The following is a 5,026-nucleotide window of genomic DNA, read 5'->3' as shown; positions in this document are numbered from 1 at the left end:
GCGGGGTGTTATACGTCTGAAGTATTGTAGGGCTGGAACGGGGGTTTATCGAAATCCTTGACTCATTTAGAGAAATTAAATATGCAAATGGTTCGTTGCCTTTCATTCGAAACCCCTGCGATCGCCGGGGCCAAAGCATCAGCCAGCTTTCCAGTAACAAAATATGTATAACGTCCTTCTTAAATTTCATGGCGCGTAAAAATTAAATTAAAAGACCGCTTGCGTCTCCAATTTGGACGCGCTCCAATGTTTTTAATTTGGCCGCGGTCCAGGGGCACTTTTCAGCGTGTTCCTTTCAAAGATCGTATTATTCCCGAGGCCCGAGGATTTTATAAAACGTGTTGCGCGGTCCCCATTACGCGCGACGTTAAATGAAAAGGGTCCCATTCGGAAGCCAACGTGCGCGGGTTTCAGCAAAATTTCTTTCTACTTAAAGGGCGTGTACGACGATTGGCAGTTACATATCGGCTCGATTAACTCCAGAAAAACGACGTCGCGCGTGCACCGACCTAACAAATAAACCGGCAAGCAAGTTTCCACGGCGAGCCGCCGCTCGCGGAGCGGATACTCGATCGGTAGGGAGAGGGGGAGCCGATCTTTTTCTTTCCCTTTTCTTTTCCCTGCTCGACGGCGACCTTTGAAGCGGCGGCGATTCGAATGCGCGCTTCTTTGTAAAGTCGCCGATCCGGGCGACCGAAATGACGTTATTAACGAAGAACGTGTCGCCGGGATGTTATCGTGCCGAATTAACGATAAGGCAAAGATCGGGGCACCGTATCGGGAATCTTATTCCGTGAGTCATCGCTGAACCGGTCGATACCAATTGAGGCCGATCGAGAATCGAAGTCGCGGCACTGAGGATCCCGTCGGGGGCCGCGCGCGCCGTCTTTGGACCAGCACTTTTAAACGATAATCGACGAGAAAAACGACGCCGCGATTAAAATCTGATCGCCGCGCGAAGAAAGAACTATGTAACAAATATGGGACGGCGCGCGGGATAAGAAACGACGACCGGCAGCGTTTGAGCAGGCCACGCAATGGCGAAATCAAGATTCGATATCGAAATGCGGACAGAGAACTCTGCGGTGGGTTTTAGTCGCCATTGCAAGGGGATTCGAAGATGTAACTGCGGGTTGTATAAAAGGTGGTGAGCTCATATGGTACTAATAAGGGAAGATTACCAATGGCCGATTTAAAGAAAAAAGAAAATTAAAAATTAAAAAAAAAACACGCGACGATGTAAGCAAAACTTAACAATAAAAAATAAAGCACGGGTAAAAAGGCCAGGAGGTAAACGTTCTGGGACACCCAGTATACGTAACAGAAATACAAATAAATCTACACGCGCGTGGTATGCAAATTAATAGGAAACAAAAACAGATAGTTTTTGGATAAAAATCAATTTTTCTTTGGAAGATGGGGCCCTGTGGGGGGCCTTCTGGGCTGGGCCCAGGCATCGTCTGCTGGTCGACCGCCCGTTACATCCACCACTGAAGATTACGATTTGAATTAGAGACGGCTTGAAATGTGGCTGACCGTTATAACAAAATCCAACCTGTCTGAGCTCATATCGCTGTTGATGTCAACCTGCTTCATGGTGGGAGTACTACGCCCCAAATACAAAGGGAAGAAAGAGCTTTGAAATTCAATTAATCCCTGAAACAGAACGGACCAGTGCTAGCAAGTGTGACACAGAATTTCTTCCGATTAAGAAGTACCTAACCGTTCCAACGAGCTTCCGCTGAACTGTTCGGCTTCTAAGGAAGAGGGACAAAGAAAACCGTAATTTCTATCCGCGGTTCTTCCCTGAGTCGTTGGCCAAATTGATCATAAAGGAGGGAGAAAAAGGAGGGAAGACGAAGTGTGTCGACTTCGCGTCGTTAGCGAGACGGACGGTTGTTCGTCGAAGAGAAAAGAACGGAAGGAGCGTTGACTTCGCGGGTACGCAGTAGGACACGTAACACGGTGATTTGACACTAACAGGAGCGGTGTACGGGAATGGCGTCGTGACCAGGTGTAATCGAGAAAAGGGAGCCACGGTAGGGGGGAGGGGGAGCATCTTAGAGGGCAGTCGGCGCCTTTCATCCCTTCCTCCGCCACTTCTCTCGTTTATCTCTTTTTTTTTTTCTCGCTCTTATCCTCCCTCTCCGTCTCGTTCGGTGAACGCACTCTTCCACCTCGAATGCTGCTCACGGATTCGGTCGTCTCGAATCGTCCTTTCGAAGAAACTGATATCTGGTGTCTCGAGCCGCTCGTTCCCCGAGACGGCGATTCGGGGAAAGGGAAAAATTCACGGCGGAAAAGCCAACCACGGTGCCGCGGCGCGTCCAGGAGCAACGCGACTCTTTACAAACAGCCCGAGGGACACAGCTATTATCGTCAATTCTCGCCGCTGTAGCGCGGCCGTTCCGCCGGCGAAAATTAATGATAATAACGCTTTTACAATCCCATTGTAAAGGCTGCTCGCCAGACTTAAGCAGCGGCATGATAGCTGGTCGTATAACCGTCTTAGGTGGTCCCCGCGGTGAGATCTTTCGACGATCTTCGAGCCTCGCGTGAAACTGGAACAGTAAAGGGCGGCTTGTTAATGATTGCTCGTTGTTCACGCACTCGCGTATCGGCGCTGTACTAATTAAGAGACTGCGAGCCATAACGGGACGAGGATCCTTCGCACCTTGGGTTCCAAGCCACTGGTTGATCGCGATTCGGTGGTGACGTTTGCGTAGAACGTCTCTGAAGCTGAAACCGATTAGGGTGCAGCATTTGGCGAGCCAAATGTGCCATACTGTGGTTAAAGTATATCGTATATCGTACAGAAGGCGCGAGGAAACGGGGCACAATGAAGGGCTTCGTGAAACCGAGCTGAGGAAATTTCTGAATACGCTTCGGCGATATTTGTTGGCTCCCTTAGAGGTATGGTTATCTAGGATGGCGTACAAGAAAAGATACGGCCCTGGCACCGCGGAGTGGGAGTAATGAGAATGCTCGTAAAGGGGCGAGAGGAGGACGGAACGAGCCGTTTACCTGGACGCGTGACGGAGGCAGGTGCACGTCGTGGCTGTCGGCACGTTTGATGTTCGCCACGCAGCTCGCCAGCAGGAACGGTGGGATGCGTATGTCGCGCTCGAACGAAGGACGAAGGATAAACCGAGACGCCTCGCGGACTAAGAGGGGAGTTTCGAACAACCTGGGATGGGGCGGGGAATAGTGGGGGCCAGTCGGAAGTAAGAATTAGGCGTATGAAGGGAGGAGTGGGGTGGGGAAGTGTAACAAAACGTGTGGGGGTAAGAGGGTGAGCGATCGAGGTGAAAGAAAAACGAGGGCGGGGGTTGTGAGTGACAAGAAGTGAGGACTTTCAGCCCCACCCTACCCTACGGGTAAATTATTCCTAGAGTACACTGCAATAGGTTCGTCTGTTCTAAAAGACAGAAACTCGTTCAAGGAAGAACTTTGAGAGATGTACTCCGATGTTGAATTCAGATCAGTCAGGTGGTAAATGTTGGAAGAGAAAGCTCTAAAAAAATTGGAACTACGATTACCGCGAGAAAGAAAATTGCCAGTATGGAAGTACGCGACAAGATCGATATGAAACCATGAAAATATGCAGAGTGAAGGTGGCCAGAAATCATGGCGAACCACCATCGTGTAAACATCGGGGTAGCTTTCATCTCGTTGCTTCACGGGACTAACTGGCCCTGTTCCCGAATCAAAAAGCCGTCGAAGCTGGCAAGCTGTGAAATTAGCATGAAATATCGCTCGCACGAAGCATGATTTATGAAAAATTATTGCTCCTCCGACAGCGGCGCTGCCAACCGTCCCGAATCGCCCCTATTACCATAATCGCGACAGCGCGGCATTTTCGGCGTCGAATTAAATTAACACCAACACCCAGTCGCTGTTCTGCGTTACTTCCTGCGACGTGCTGGCTGCCGAACGCGATTTACACGACGAAATCATTATTTATCGGCCATGCTTTCTGCGATTCTGCTTCTCGAGGGTCCTTCGCGTCTCGAATAAAGCATTTTGAAAGGTTACGGCGAAGCACGACCACCGGCGCCGATGAGTCCTCTAATTATTATTCGACCATGCAGTTGTGATAGCGCGCGCGCACGTACACACCAGAGATATTTCGTCCGTTAGTGGGCGGAGGCCGGCAGTGGCGTCGAACGCGGCTTAAATGCCGGCAATCGTTCTGAATATTACAAGGGACGCGGTTAAATAAATATCGATAATGCCGTTTCGGTGCCTTTTCGCGAAGACGATCCTCGACCAGGGGCCCCATAAGCCTTTACTTTATTGTTATTGCAATGTACTCCGCGCCAGTGCTCTTGTCGCGGTTGCAAGGGACTCGATAAATTAGCGTAATTCTCGCTGATGGCTACGAGTTACACTGCGACCCTGTAGTCCACGGACTACGCTCTTCTACAGAAACGTAGAAGCCTAAATATCGAAAGATGAAATTGGCGAATTAGAAAGAAGGCTGTTTCTCTGTGATAGGAAAACGATTAGCGACACGTGCGAGCGGGGGGTGGGTCTTCCGTAAGGAAAAACCGGTAGATGCAGAGGTGAAGGGTGCTGCAAGCTGAAGGAATGGAATTTTCTTCAGTGGAATTACCTATTAGGTTCCACGGTTTAAAAAATATTCACCGTGGAAATTGAATCCAGCAGAAAGTGATATCCGACGTTTCACCCCGTCGAATTTCCCCGACCTTAAATCTTCCAGGGGCTCCGATTCCTTTTTCAATTATCAGTTGCAGAAGCTACCGACTAGTAGTAAAGCATATAACTCGCAACTTGCAAGAGCCGGAGCGGTTTCGTGGAGTCATTACCGATAAGTAACGCGATAATCCTGAGAAGTCCTGGAACTTGTAATTCCCCGATCGGGAACTGCGCCAGTCTCGCGAGATTGTTATTAGCAAAACTTTAAAGGGACTTCATCGGGGAGGATCAAACGCCAGCTACTGCAGAATCTTCAACTTCAGAGGACTCGACCGCAAATATCGAAAGCTGCCATTACGTTTAATTA

Source organism: Andrena cerasifolii, chromosome 5 (genome assembly GCF_050908995.1).
Source record: "Andrena cerasifolii isolate SP2316 chromosome 5, iyAndCera1_principal, whole genome shotgun sequence".
NCBI classification, from domain to species: Eukaryota; Metazoa; Arthropoda; class Insecta; order Hymenoptera; family Andrenidae; genus Andrena; species Andrena cerasifolii.
This window is presented reverse-complemented; position numbering follows the sequence as displayed.